The 16,487-nt window shown below is 34.4% G+C and overlaps 1 protein-coding gene and 1 long non-coding RNA gene across 6 annotated transcripts in view; one reads left to right on the top strand and one right to left on the bottom strand.

The window, feature by feature from the left end:
- Nucleotides 1-1,273: 1,273 nt before the first annotated feature.
- LOC144474137 (uncharacterized) lies at nt 1,274-6,890 on the bottom strand. Its single transcript, XR_013494698.1, has 3 exons — nt 6,647-6,890; nt 6,141-6,410; nt 1,274-3,555 (listed from the first exon to the last, which is right to left on the bottom strand). It is a non-coding gene; the product is annotated as an uncharacterized LOC144474137 (long non-coding RNA).
- A 3,454-nt stretch (nt 6,891-10,344) lies between these two features.
- Nucleotides 10,345-16,487, top strand: part of Mical-like (MICAL-like protein) — a 40,274-nt gene continuing 34,131 nt past the window's right edge. For 3 of the 5 annotated variants that reach the window (XM_078188390.1, XM_078188388.1, XM_078188387.1), the window contains exon 1: nt 10,345-10,783. The gene's annotated coding sequence lies outside the window, so the exon portion shown is untranslated. The remainder of the gene's footprint in view (nt 10,784-16,487) is intronic. The other 2 variants (XM_078188391.1, XM_078188389.1) reach the window with 2 other exon arrangements.

Below are 16,487 nucleotides of genomic sequence, written 5' to 3'. Positions count from 1 at the left end.
CGTCAAGAGATAAATATACAACTGATGCATGCATAACAGTTATCACAAAGTCTACCGTCGGTGGTACACGCAGTATGAGAGAAACGTATACCATCGGTGGTACATATACAGTGAGTAACAATAATATTCGGACATCTTTTTCAAGCGCGATAACTTTTTTAATTGTTTTTATATGATACAATATAGTTTACTAAGGTATATCTAAACAACATTTTATAAAAATTGCAATTGACAGCAGTACATCATTTCTTACTTCGTATTTCGTATAATTAATTCATACAAGTTTTATTTTGCATAAGAACCACAGTATAGTAATAAGCAATTCTAATCGAAACCAACGACGTGATTTCAGTGACAAGAATCGGACTTTGTAATCATAAGTACGTCAGAAATTCGCATAACTTTTTGATAAATCAGGCAGACGAACTGTTGATGGTATCGGATAAATTCGAGGCTCGGATCGAATCAGCGAACTGAATCACAGTTAACTATGAGACTCGATTAACTTGAACTGTCCTCTCGATGAATACTCTAAAATACTACATTAATGAACTAAAAAATTGAATTTTATTCATCATTTTTCTGTATATGATACTTTTCGAAACAGTGAGACATGTAAAATGCTATTTAGCAAAGAAGACATTTCAAACTACAAATTTTCATCCTGTAATACATAACATAAGTTTGTATGTATTGTTACGTACGGAGATTTTCTCCCGACGTTTTTCTTTCCGTCTTGAAGGCATACCCTAAATAACGTCGGCGGTGAACGCGGTCCTTTCATTCAAAAATAGAATATCTAATTCGCCGTATAGGCGCGAGTTCAATAAGGGTCACACATCTCCGATTCTCGGTACCATCCACGGTATGATCTGGTCACGTAGGCCCAGTCCTCACTACCAAATCTTCTAGTTCAGCTGCGTATAAAAAGGCTAAGATTTTTCTTCTCATCGGACAGTTTCAAGTCTAACCACGACGACGAGACATTTGCAAGATCGAGCTCAGTTCTCTTTCACGCATTAATTACCTAGAACGTATACGAAAGTAGTTAGTCCCCGCCGACTTGCTGCGTAAACCAGGGAGCGTGCCTTAGGACCATCGCGATTCATACACTACACTCATACACTTGTTGTTGAAAGGTTTTTGAATTAAAACTTTAATACACTTTATTTTTAATTCAATTTAATACTTCAGAACATTCGCGTATCCAGTAGAATAAGTGTTGTATAACAGAACTACATATACAGAGAAAAATATATACAGTGGTAGTGGTAATCCGAGGTGGCAACCTCACGGTCTGGTTTCTGCTTTTGAACTGAAAAATCCGTGGGCCTTCGTGGCCAACGGCTCACTCTCATAAAAGGCCATAAAACAGTTCGCTGGGTCTGTTTTCCATCGGTACTCATCGTTGAAATTCCAACACTTGTAATAGACTGAAGTTGTTAGATTATATTAGTTTTTACTTGCAATTCAGTGTACAAGTTTATTTCATTCCATCTCCCAGTTCGAGTCAGTTGTTGGTAACGATCTCACAAAGATACACCTTTGCCGCTCGAGGTGTAACTATTAATATTTCTTTCGAAGTTGCGAGGCAAAATTAAAGTCAATCCAAAACCCCATTACCCAATCAGTGGCGACCCGTTGTTGAAAGAGGCATGGGCCAGTCCACGAAACCAACTTCCTAGCTAGTGGCGACTCGGTGATGAAAGAGGCATCGGCCAGTCCACGCAATGTCCTCCTAGCGGCGACCCGTTGATGAAAGAGGACAACGGCCAGTCCGTGAAACCTTATCCTACTAGTGGCGACCCGGTGATGAAAGAGGAATCGGCCAGTCAACGCATTGCTTTCAAAATATCCGCACAAACTAATTTACCTCCGGTCACGTGTGCAGTGGCCCTCGGCTCGTAACAGTATGTATAATGATAACATGCACAGGAACGAAATACACGTAGCATGTTCTTAATATCTGACATTGTCCAAACGTGAATACTTCATCAACACACTTATTCAATTTCCCTGCGTGTTAGTATTCGTTTGCTTGGGAAATTGTATGAATAATGAGAAAGAATACTGTACGGGGCTCGTGATTAATCTTGCGATTGTTCGAGCACTGTGAGAAACTTGCACGACCTGTGCCGACCAACTGTAAGATTAATCACGAGCCCCGTACATTTGGTCCTTCGAGCCGGGTACCTTTTAAGCTACGAGACGGATATCCTTGAAGGAGCCAACATTTGGTCCTTCGAGCCGGATATCTTTCAAGTGATACAGTTACACAGTCAACCCGGAGCTGTCAACATTTTGCTGTTGATATCTTGTGAAGTGAAAACTTGTGGTCCATTGGTTCCTCCTGCCAGGGAAGGTGGACCTTCAGAAGCCCAATTAGTAGAACAGTGGTCTGTTCAGAAGCAGAAGCATTGGTGACATTTTGGAAATTTTGGCGTGCATCACCGAGGATCGCACCAAGCAGCAACAACATCCAGGACGCCAGCAAATCCAGCCTTGATTTGCTGTTCGAGTGTGACGTCAGGACGCAACGGGCATCCTGCAAAGACGACTGGAAAAAACTGTCTCATCGCTGTCCCACTCCTTCATTGTAGTAAGTTTTTCCTAGCTTCCTTTGTGATTTTGATCGTGTACGCTATGGAGGCCGTCAAGCATTTAATCGCGGAACGTGGAGGCATAAAGGCCAAACTTACGATTTTGAAAAGGTTTGTGGCGTCTACCGATAACGACACAGACATAGATGTATTCGAGAAACGCGTTCGGGCAAACGAGGGCCTCTACGAAAGGTTCGATCGCGTTCAGTCGGAAATAGAAACGGCCATCGTGGGGACACCGAACGAGGAAGCGCAGTTAGCGAAGTGCGACCAGTTTGAGGGTAGTTTTTTCAAAATTATCACGGAAGCCGAGAGGTATATTAAGCAAGCGCGGACTAGCCCTTCTACCTGTACGGCAACGGAAAGTGCGGCCACTCCGGTACCCTCCGAAGCACACCTCGCGGTGCGGCTACCGGTCATAAAACTCCCGAACTTTGATGGTGACCACGGCCAGTGGATACGGTTTCGAGATACCTTCGTGTCGCTTGTCCATGAATCAGATAAATTAAATGACATCGACAGATTCAGTTACCTCGTTTTCGTTTAGTCGTTTAGTCAAGATAGTGCCCATACGTCAATTTGTTGGTGGCGTACTGGGTTGCTATAGATACTAGTTATTAGTTACACACATAGTTTGTCAATCGGTTGGAGACGTACGTCAATTTGTTGGTGGCGTACTCGTCTCGTTATAGTTACTCGTTACATAGTTACCTAGTTTTTTGGTTAGATACATAGTTACTTCGTTTTTCGTTCCCACACGTCAATTTGTTGGTGACGTGCTGGATTGTTGTTACATAAATATAGTTGTTAACAAACTTGCTGTCTATTTGTTTTCCTCCTGCTAGGGGAGGTGGTCCTTCGAGCTAGTAAATATTACAGTTGGTCAGCACAGGTCGTGCAAGTTTCTCACAGTGCTCGAACAATCGCAAGATTAATCACGAGCCCCGTACAAATACTATCACATTGAAACAGAAAGAAAAAATCAGGAAAAAACTTACCGAATCGTAATGCAATTCGGTGAACGTGTAAACACGCATGTAACATTATTTTTAAAAATTAGTAGAAAAGATTAATCAGTCATCAAACCATAGTTACAAAAATCGGAAGTGTCGTATCATAAAAACATGGTGTACAATTTATTTCATAAGTTGTTATTTGTTAAAATAACTATCTTAATGTTATATAAGATTAAGTAACTAATAGCATCTTGTTCTTAAATTGTAACAACGATTTCTTTGACCTATCTTGACGTATTTAATGCACTGTGACTATACCACCGATTACGTTATCGAGGGTAATAGAGTTCCAGGAAACACTGGATGTTTGTGCTTAAGCCACTCGTCTTTGAATCGTTTGTTAGATTACGGCTGCTCAATTTAATATTCACATACCGCAGTACACTTACGTTTATCGATTTATATTAAACCTAGGCAACCGACTCCTCACAAGAATCGAACTACTAAACCCATTATCATGAAGTCAAGAAATATTACTTTATAAAATTAACAATAATATATTTACTCGGATTTTTTGCGACCGTTATTGCAACAAGAGCTATCGATGCTTGCGATGAAAGTGTACAAGCAATTTGTTTCCTGCTTGTCAGCGAAGGCACAGACTTGAGATCCGTTTTTATACTTATCTCAATTATAAAATGAAAAAAATTAGGCGTAGAAATGTTTTGCAATCGATCCCGACTGTCAGTGTTATAATCGTCTCCGACCGTAATTTCAGACTTCGATTAAAAACTGTTATTTATAACATGTTTGTTAATGCAAAGTAATTGCAAAGTAATTGTCAGTATTTCCATAGAACACATGAAATTAGTGGCTTAAATAAAGAAGGAAGAACATGTTCGCTAAAAAAAACCTCATTAAAACGCACTAATTGTGTACAGAATTACTGTTTTCTTTCTATTGTATTTTGGATGCATCATAGTTTTAATAATAAATGGAATAATTTTAAACCCATTATCTCTACATACATAGCTTTTATAATAAGCTTGATGCAATAAACATCTCGTTTTAATACGGAAAGTATCATTTCTTGGTACGAAAGTATTTAAAAAAGGCATAAACAACTGCGATGTCGTAATTATTATGTGTTCTGATACATGTCTGTGTATGCTATGTGACGTTGCAATTCTTGCGACGAATAGCGAAGGGAACAGTGTGTAAAGTGAACATGTTACAGGCACGAGAGCATTTCTCGAGGAATAATAGGTGTACTTGTGTTTTTCTAATTCGTATTCCGCGTGCTGAACCCGCCGGAGATTGCAGGAACGTACTAAGTACTCGTCCAGTCCCTCGGGAAGTCACCCTTCGCTACCGCCGAATCAGGACCATGCTCTAATTTGCCAACCCAAAGTACCATGAGTAGGTGGAGGTCCAAGGTCACCTTACACATGGATCAACAAACCTGAAAACGACCAGGACCATAGCCCACCGGACATCGGAGTTCTGGGGAACGTCCACGCTCGATATCCTATCATTGTCTCACTCCACAGGGAAGGGCATTGTTATGCATGGATAGTATGGAGGGGCCCTGAGAGAATGTTGGACACTGCCCCAGTCACAAGGGACAACGTAATTGGGAAAGTCGGAATCGGCATGGTGTCAGCGGCTTTTTGTGAGACGATCCTGGAGAAATGCCGTATGGTGTGGTTAGGCAAACCAATCGGGATTGGGAGCTTATAATAAGTAGGGTAGGAGTACGAAGTATTGGTTTCCATTGTTACCGAAAAATCGCGAATGATTACTGGCAACGGAACCACAGTAACGAACGGGCGTTGTCTAACAGCACCCGACAATCATGTTCACCTTTATCGCGAGTGACAAAAGTAACGATTGCTGTCCCTGATAATTGTTCATCGCCACTACTAATGGCAAAGGTCTCGAGGTTTGTGGCGTGGGTGAAGGGGTGGCGATTCTGTCAATTTCTGATTGAGTATTAGTTTCCTCTTCGGAAATATGTAAAAGAGTGTGATGTTTTTGTAATAACTTCCAAGCAACTATATAGTTCTCCTCTGATGCAGTCAACGAGATGATCACCGACGCTATTTCTCCACGTATGGTCGAATGGTTTAATTTGAATTTGCGGTAATAAAGCACTAGCTTGTTTCACCTTTATTGTATTTGGGAATTCCGTTGAATTCCGAATTGCAAGATTGGTTCTCTGCGCATTTCTCAATGATTTTTTTATGTTTTATCGAGTTGGTGATAGCAAAACGATGCTGCTCAAAGGCGCCTTCTCTCCGCGTCATGATTTGAGGGGAGGTTTTCGCCTTCTATGTCAAATTGCGTGTTCTCATACGCACGAATAAGATGATCTAACTTAATGGCGAAGCCTTCAAGTGAATTGAGTGTTAAACCTTTCACAGTTTCAACGCACGTTCCTAAACGCGTTACTTGCGCTTTAATGACAGCACGCTTCCTTTCTAAATTTTTCAAAACTTGCGATTCACTAGTGCCAGGTGCCATTTTAATGGAAATAGAATAAGACAGGAAGGAATTGAGAGTGAAAGATGATTCATTAACTCACCCAACAATGCTAAGAGATTTTGTAGAAGAAAGCCTTGGTATAGCTGTTCCGTTAGGGGATTGTTTCCAAGCGGCAGCTTCGTGATCTCCAATGATGTTGATCCCACTGTTCCGTCGACGATGATGTCCGAACGACAGCTTCGTGGTCTCCAAAATATTCAAAAGGCGTAAATGTGTGATGCGCTTGATGGAATCCTCCAATAAGGACCACCAGTTGAAACCGAATAAATAGTCCACCACTAATTATGAATTGCAGGGCAAACCTGTAAACCTAATATCCTTTAAGCGATGAACTCTGTCTTATAAATTCATATTTATTAATTTGATTACGAAACAATGGATTAGCAATTATTAATTTTGATATTATTTCTAACAAAATTATCCATCTAATGCATTTAGTAATCGTTTCGTCGTCAATTGAATACCAAAATCTCTTGACGGATATAAAACTAGAACTAGTGGTACTTGATTTATCCGTGTTTTCTACTGTTTTAATACTGTAAATACCTTCAAAATGCCTGCAAATGGTGAAGTTTCATTATCCCATATGGTATTAAATGTAATGTTTAAGTGAACGTGTTTTACTATGCGAGCACGTGGTTAACCCGCAAGTGTTTTCTCACCCTTCCGGGGTTTAAGACCCAGATTGAATCGATTGAGGATGTGTTGACTTCGGTGCCGCCGATATATTACCCACAAAATTAATCTTGAGTAATCAATAATAAATACAATGTTTGATCACAATGAGAGATCTATCTAAATTATTCAGTTGGACTGTTGAAAGCTGTATAGAAGAGTGTGTCTCGACCGTTGGAGACTGAAACTGAATGTATGTCTCGACTATTGGAGACTGTGTGTATACCTCGATTGCTGGAGGTTGAGACTGAGAGACTGGCTCACTGTGAGCGACTGCAAGTGACATTCGACTTGCGATGGTGTCGAACCAGGAAAAGGTCGTACAGACTAGTGGGCGTTTCTATCTTTGGAGGTTTCCTTGAGAACTTCCGTTTCAATATAAGAGAAGTGCACAGATTGGTTTGCCGAACGCTGCATTTTCCCAATCAGAGCCTTTTTGAAAATTTTCCCCTCTTGTCACGCCGTAAGGGTGTCTTGTCTTGAATGGTGTGTGTGTTTATGGATTTTTAACCCTTTGCACTCCGAACCATTTACTCGACGCTACTTTGCGGCGGAAACGTGCATTTACACACCTTCGTATTATTTAACATAATTTTTAAACCAAACCACCTGTAAAGTAGTTCTAAAATAAAATGTTCCAAATGTAATGCACATAACGCCAAGTGCAAACTGTTTTATTGAATTTCACACTTAACCTTTTATGCGCAGAAGTGCAAATGTTGTAACCCGTTGTTACTGCAAAACGAAGTGTGTTAATTATAATAAAATTATATAAACTGGTAATTTTTTAAAAATCTTGATAGATTTGTAATTATTGATTGTATTGTACATGTTGTATACATTTTTTGTATTTCAGAAAAAAATTCAGTCCATAAAGAGTTAATTATAAATTAGTTTCCGAAAATATGTTGTAAAATTAATGTGATTCATAAGAATTTTCCTAGATTTAAATTTCTTGAGAAATACTATAATTTCTCGAAAAATGAGAAATAACCAATTATAAAGTTTCTTGAAAAATTCGCGAGAGGGACGTACGTTTTGTTGCAATCGTTTACTGATTCGTTTTGTTGCATCCGCATCCATTATTCGCCGAACTGGACAGTCTCAAATGTAATTTCGGTTTTCTAATTAGATAGCTTACAAGAAACCTAAATTATGCCTATGAAATTAACATTGTAAATATCCATATGTAAGGAAATGTATTATATAAAACCGTTGCTAAATGTGTACCATCACTAATTATGTAATTAGTAGAAATAATTGCTGAACTGTTCATAAAAATAAATACTTTTTATACCATATTTCTGTAGTACATGTTTCATAAATACTATTTCTACAATTTAAATGTTCGCACCGGATACACTTATTGCATTCGCCACTTTATACTATTTAGCACGCGCAGTAGAAATGGAATATATAGGATATTTTCTTCTTGCTAACATGCCTATTTTTTGTGAACTATCGGTATTGCCGATCACGACACGAAATGGTAAGAGGCCTCTAGAGCCCTCCAGAGCTGCAACAGGAAAGTCCAGCCACTGGTTATAAGCAACGTCGGTATTTCAGAACGTGTAACACGAAACCCCATTTGGTACTTGGTCTACTCACTACTCTGATGTTTCGTTTGCGCGGATGACCCGTCTGTGATCTAAATGAAACAGTCAAGCAGTGAACTACATCAAACACACAGAGAAAGTGTGTGTCTGAAGAAGCTAAATTTACAGCGTTGTCAGCTTTAAAAGTACAGTGTTGCCGTATTATATTCCCACTATGTTTTTTTATTCGAACCAGGATCAAACTTTAATTCGTCTCTAAATAGATGATTCTCGAAAATCTATCGATGTATGCAAAAACTCTTGTAATATACGCTGAACAATTTGCGGTATTAAACTTACTAATAAATGATGATTTTCTTGACACATCAAATCCAGTTTCTTTGATTTGAATACGAACTTGTATCTCTTATACGAAGAGATACAAATAATAATTTAAATAATTCTACTTAAGTATGTTAATTTTCTGTGGGCGTTTTCATTTTCGAATACAATAGAACCTATTAATCTGATCTTTCATTGTCAGAATTTTCTATTATCCAAATAAGTTTCACATGCTAAATTTAAGACAATCTATATACAACACGATTTACTGTACAAATAAAAAAATTAAAATTAGCACTATAAGTAAGTGTACCATTTTTTTCTCCCGTAACATTCCTTTCTGGACAACAAAAAGGTTCCTAATTTCCAACGCCACCAAATCTTGCTGCCAAATTCATACCAAATATGAACTAAAGTCCGCTTAAGCGGATCTGGGCATCAAAATGACGTCAAATTACTCGCAAGGTATGATATCAACCTTTGCAAGAAATTTACTTCTTCTCAGAAAGCAGTTTGAATAAGTGGATAATATCGACCATTTTTAAACATTTACATTTTGCATAAATCGTTCTCAAATTTTAAAGACATAATGTTGGCTTTAACACTATTAGATGAACGCCACAGAATGATTGCACATGTGGGACTATAAAATCATGTTGTGTTAAAAAAGAACCCATTTTGAATGTGTTGTTCCCCATTTACATCATAAAGGAGTATGCTGCTGGAGTAGGTCACGCATAGAGACAGACTTTTCGGTACACAATAACGTAAATTCAGTTTCACACTTCGATTTCTTGTGTGTGCTATATTTCTATACCCATCTTTATAGGCCCAGCATAATGCTTAAAATTAAAAAATTTTATTTATTTGTTACTTATAATTTACTATTTTTCATTCACTAGAAGATTTTTTTGGATTTCTAATACTTGGGGAAATAATCGTCCGTATATATTTAAATCGTACGTATAGATCTTGTAAAAACAATATTCTAGGTCATTGAATTCGTCTTAACATAACAAAATAAAACGTGTTTTCTCGAAGATAATATTAATTACAAAATTTAAAAATTGTATTTTATAAATATCACATAGATAAATATCGTATGTATACATAAGAACCTGCCTGCATACTTCCCATAGTATGGCATTTCAAAACCGCTGGTTCACGGTCACCATGCGTTACCATCAACTAACAATTAAGATTAACCTTATACAGGAAACACGTATGTGAGTTATAATTCACATTAGGTCGTGATCGTGATTTTTTACCATGTACGTAACAAATTTATTGGAGACTTTGGATCAAATCGCATGAATGTATACTTAAGTAAATTATAAACTAATGAATTTGATTTAAATGAAAATTATAAAGAATTTAATAAAATTCCAGAACAAATGAAAATTAATTGTATGGTAATTGATCAAGTAAGAGAACCATCATTCAACATAAACGAATACAACAAATATCTATAGATTCATGCACCTTTCACGCGCAACAAGGGAGATAGGTTACTCAACCGAATGAAAAAAGGTACAGTGAAAAGCGTATTGTTCCGAGTGAAAAGAAAAAGATAGAGCTAGTAGGCGGGGCAAGAAACAGTAGAGTGAGGGAGACGACGGAAGAATGAAAAGGAGAGAAAGAAAGCTGATGGCGTAAACTACACATTCGTGGCGTTTCAGTCGCAGTATTGCACGCGAAGTTCAAATGTTGTGTGAGGCAATTTAACCGGTCTTAACTAGTTTGTTTCGTAGTTTTCAATTTGCAAAATCGAAATATACGAATAAGACGGTCCAAACATTATTACTCTACTTTTCCTCTAACAGATTTCGTGCTGTATAAACGGATTTTCGAATTTTCAAGTGACATATGTGTTTGCATTAGTTAACCCAAAAATTGAGGTTAGGAGAGGCGTGACATAGTTTAGTGTAAGTGCCGTGTATAACTATTTGAAAACAGGTGGTGAAAACATGATTACAACTCAATTATTTAAAGTTAAAAGAAATTAGGAAATATTGTTATTGTACATTACAATCATTTGCAAGGAAATCAGCATTTTATCTTTTCCTGTGTGAATAAAAACTGAAATTGATGGTGAAGACAACAAAACAACAGGTCATGCAAATGATGTAAGGTAACGGATCTTTTTTCAGTAAAATAAATTGTACATAAGAAATTAAACAATTATGAAGAAAATTCATAATTTATATATTAACATTGTTATAAGCAGGTTGTAATTGTGTTCACGATATAATTTCGAACAATCGATTTTTCATAGAAGAGTATTTTGATAAACAATAAGAAATATTGTTTATATGACGATTCATTCAATTAACTAATAATATTGGCAATTAATATTAGCCCCATGTAAGTAATGTAATAAAAATATTTATGCAGAAACGTTTAGTTAATATTTTTGACTTGAAAATATTTATGTTGTCCTATGTTCTTGAAGTTTATTTCTTAGATTTTTATTTCAAACTTGTATTCTAGAAGTGAAGTCTTAAAAGTATTTTATTTTATAATATCATTTGTGGATTAAATGAATTTATATTATGACTTGTTACTTCAGTTGTTCGTGTCAATTATTCATTGTATTAAAAAGATGCCTACACATCAAAAATAATATCTAAAAATTCAGAGTATCTATAGCATACAATTCTTCAAGTAAACTGTTCATTTACATTGAATTCAAATTTGTAGATTATTTATTTTTGACAATTATTTATTAATCTGTTCATTATGTTACACTACACAACTTTATAAATATGTCAAAGATAGCAATACTCCTTGTTATTGGGTTAACGGAAAGCAAATATTTTACAATTATTATAATGATGAAACTTTCATGAAATATATTCTTAAAACATTTAGAAGAATTTCATTATGTACACTGATAAATAAAAGCTGTTATGTTTTATCTTACATATACATTTCAAGTACCGATAGATAAATTATATTTAGCAAAGTAAACACTTAGCGACAGGTATTATAGCTTTCATACAAATGAGAACACATGCAAATAAAGTTATTTCATGAATCAATTTTATCAGAAGTTTCTAATATTTTCTTAATTCTATCTAAGGATAATCTTTAATAAGAAACATGTCTTTTTGTAATAGATATGGTTTGTGTAGAAAGCGTATTGAATATAATTTGAATATAATTGTAATTTCTTTTCTGTTGCATATTCATTGAAGATGCATGAACTTTATCAATTAAATTTCTTAAAAAATTATAAAAGATTTCATTATATTAAAATGTAAATGCAACATAGTAATTTTTAATATTTTATTCTTTCTTTCCAAATTCTTTAGACCAAAATTATAACCAGTAATTTAAGATAAGAATGCCACCTACTTTTTATTTTCTATTTGTAATGTTTTTATTATAAAAACATATTCATTGTAAGGCTTGTGCTGTGTTAGCAATACTTAATATTTTCATTGCAAGGGCCAAGAACTTTTAAATACCCAAGTAAAGATTTGAATTAAAAAACTGACTGAATTTTACTTCCACAATTATGTATGTATCTATGACTAAAGAATTAAAAGTTTATATAATTGTGTTAGTCCATAACAACGTACATATGAATACACTTCATTTTGGTTATTATTATTATCATACATATACAAATATTTATACTCCTGTAAATAATTTGTATGTTTTATCGTTATACTTGAATGAATTCTCATGTTTCACTTATTTGTTTATAATATTTATATTATAATACAACTTACAATATTATGTTCGAATATAAATACTGAAAGGAATCAAACATTATCAATATTTCGTCACTTTAAATTCAATACCCATAATTACTACATTATTGGTAAATGTATGTTTTAAACTATCATTGTTATTTGTATTATATTATTTTGAAAAATACAGGTTGTTAAACAGATTTAATTGAAACGTTTAGTTTTGTAGGAGGAATATTTGACAAAGTTTAAAAATAATTTCGTAACATGAAAATTTTTCCTAAATGTCTATTTTTCAAGTAGAATATTCAGATTACGAATTTCAAATTTGTCGAAAAGGTAACGAAGTTATTAAAAATCTTTGCAAATATAAATTAGTTATTTGCGTCAAGTAACTGACATATGTTTTATAATCGTGTCGTTGTTTTTATTTATATCTTCAGAACAGTTACATTGACTTTTTCCTTGTCGCTGCTTGATAGCTATCATGAGAAGATGGTGGATTTCCTTCATCAGAAAGGGCCATAGAGGGGGGGTCAAGAGAAGATAATTGTAGATTTCAGATAATGATATTCCGGATTTTTAGCTCTTGCATTTTCGCATTTTTAGTGAATTATTGAAACAACAATTAAATTAACCTCAAGATTAAAATTGTATTTAACAAGATAAATTAACACACCGATTAGTTAATGCATACTTAAAAAGCATCAAGCTCTTGGATTTAAGATATTGATTTTACATTTCTGAAAAAACGTAGTAAAATACGTGGTAACACTAAGCTTTGTATGTTAGTATTTCCTGGAAATTTGATCTAACAGTAAACACTGTTATAGGACACAATAATGGACGTACATAGTTAGAAACACGAAGCAAACGTTGGCATCGCGGATCATTGACCTTGTCTCTTGCGAAATCATCTTATTTTCTTAATGGCATACAAAATCTACATCGCAACATTTCTGTAACGATTTCCGCATGCAGACGGTCTGCTGTATTATGAGACTTAGGTTTTATTTTAAACTCTTATTTTTCAAAATAAATTGAAAAATATTCGAGAAAATTAGTGTGATAATACTGTGTTCGAAAAATATATAACTGGTTTCGAGAGACTTTGCAGAACCATTTTATACAAGAAACTTATGTATTATATAAGATCGATTTCAGCAGATTAACATCTACTCAAATCACCTTCTTGTTCCTGGAACTTACAAAGAAGTTAAGGTGTATTAAACATTTATTATGATTTTATAAGTTTTCCCTATTTCTATAATTGGACTTAAAATATCTAACTGTTAAAGCTACATACGCATTATTGTAGGGAATTGTATAATAAATATTTCTACATTGCGTTTTACACTTTAGATTGTTGACCTTGTAAATTATTGTAACTTGTATTAATGTTCCCAGTTAACATTTATTTTATGCGTATTTTTATTATAAGTGAAGATCACTATGAATTAGTAATCTCCATTTTTATTTAGTAGTATACCGCGGTATATTATACCGCATGAATTACATTGTTTTGAGGTATATGAAACGCATGGCATTGTTCTTTAGCCAGTGTTAATTTCCTTTTTCAATTCTCTTTGCCCATCTGCTTTCTCCAAGTTACCTACCATTATGTTAATAGAGGTCTTTCAGCTTTTACTACATGTTATCCAGTGTACTTTCCTTCAAAAGTCTTGAAGTATTGAATTAGAACTAGTATAGATGTTGATTTAAAAAAAATTTGTCTTTGATTTTATGGATCAAGTAATTTTTCATGTTATTTATATTAACCCACTGCTGTTTTCACAATTACAACTGCATAGAATACCAGCTACGTTTATTATATATATTATAAATGTATATAGAATGTCCCAAGGATCTCGAAACGGTCAATTGTCTCTGGAAAGAAACATTTTGGGAAAAATGGTTTAGATAAAAGTATTGTCGATATGAGCTTTCAAATCGGCACACTTCACTTTTATTATACACTGTTAAAACTCATAGCGAGACTAATTCGAAATACTAATTATTCGGTTTCCTTCCGATGCAAATTATTCAAATGACGAGCTTCAAAAAATCGATCACTAATATGATTGGATAATAATAATATGATTGGATAATGTGAAACATTTAAGGAAAGTTTATTTTGAGTTATAGAGGATTTTACAGTTGAGCGGAAGGGAATGAAGGGAATATTTCATTTTATAAAGGCTATCGTGTTATCGTGGTTTTACTGTATTATAAAAAAGCAACGAAATATTAGACAATTAGAAATCAATATACATAAAATAAACCAATATAAAATTGGCTGAGGCAAGTAGCATCAATTAACTGAAAGAGAATCTAATTACTAATTTTTAACAATTAGCATAATTTAAAACGTCACGATGTCACAGCATTAGCGTGCTATTCATCCGTATTTGTTAGGTGTCCGGAAGTTTATGAACGATGGTATAACTGGCCACGAACGACAAACGGGCGCCATGTCCTGCAATGTGTTACACTTGCTCGACAAGCCTCGTTGTTGAACTTTGACAGTGATTCTCTATCTTTCTATTTACTGCGTACGAGCCAGTGCGGTGACGTGTGACACGCCTCCAGCCTTTTGGTCTCGCTAAGGTTAATTTTTCAGTTCAAGTGCATTTCGACATATTCCACTACCTCTCCATGTGAAATCACGTGGTTCGAATATGTTATTTTAGTAGGTTTCATTTTCTAGATGATAAATGTTACGCAATTATACTTGTAAATATTCTGGCCTTCTTGGTAACAAGTAACTTTTGTAAAAACATTGTTTTAATATTTTAAATTCATCCGAGATATATATTGCAGCGAGTTGTGCAAAAGTGGACGCACTGTACATGTTTATATTTTCTTCTTGTAAACTTCATCGTTAAATCGTGTCATTAGATCATGTGTCACATGTTTTACAAAAATTAGAATCAAAGAAAAATTGTCTTTGTCAAATAAAAAAATGATTGAAGTACCAGAATTCAGAATACAATTCAGAAATTGTATAAGGGTAAAATATTTTTGAAAATAAATTGAAGATCTAATTGAAAATAAAGTAAATAATTAATTTTCGAGAAAGTTGAATCATTTGCTCTTCGCAAACTAAATGAACTGTAATTAGCAATTTCGAATTTTAAACTATGTCATTGGAGTTTCGAAGAAATTTTGCAATTTAAAAAAGATTAGGATGTACTAAATGTTTAATGCTACTGACGATATAATTCATTCCATTCTATTTCGAATTCACCATCTTATTTCTACTCCCGCAGTAATGCTAATTTTTCACACACATATTGAATGACAAAGTAATTTGTTATTTATAAAACGTAGTTAAACATGTAGGGCAATGGAATTGTTCTAGAGGAACGGTGCACAACTAGTCATTTCCTGCGTATGGACATTTAGTTGCGCACAGCATCGTGCGAAGACTCGCACGAACGGTGCAACCTCGTGATTAGAGAGGATCATTTTTCACAAAGTGACTAAACACGGTTGATCAGTGATTTCTTCATATAAACGGGTTTCGTGTTCAAAATTGTGGATCACATTCACTTTTTTTGCACATGAAGTAAATTCTTTTGAAGATTTTATTCATCCTTCTACAAGTCAAATTCATATTTTGTAAATGAAAAAAATAACCTTTTCACAGATAAAAAAATAGCCATTACCTGTACTATTTTTAAATTTAATATAATTTAAATACGCATTTATAACGTAATACATATTTCATTGCAAATAATTAACTTTTAGTAATTATTCATAGAATAGAATTTTAGTAATTATTCATAGAATAGAATTTTAGTAATTATTCATAGAATATTTTCAATTTCTTTAATTTGATATGAATTTGATTATACATAATTACAAATATTCTTTCTAAAGGAATTAATCTCATCTTCTAAGAAATGAATAAGATCTGCAAAAGTGATCATTTTGTTTGCAATAAATTTAATGTGATATACAAAAGATTGTGTAAAATCATCCTTAAACGCTACTGTACTTGTTATTTTTGTTGAAATACGTCAATTGAAACGTCCCATTTCAGGAACAGCCGGAATTAGCTGTTTCAGACTAACAGCTCCAGCAGATACGGTATCCATTCAAACATTGCATTGACAAATATTAACTTTACTGTGT

This window comes from Augochlora pura, chromosome 8 (assembly GCF_028453695.1).
Source record: "Augochlora pura isolate Apur16 chromosome 8, APUR_v2.2.1, whole genome shotgun sequence".
Lineage (NCBI taxonomy): Eukaryota > Metazoa > Arthropoda > Insecta > Hymenoptera > Halictidae > Augochlora > Augochlora pura.
The sequence above is the reverse complement of the archived record's forward strand: the minus strand, read 5'-3'. Positions and strand labels throughout refer to the sequence as shown.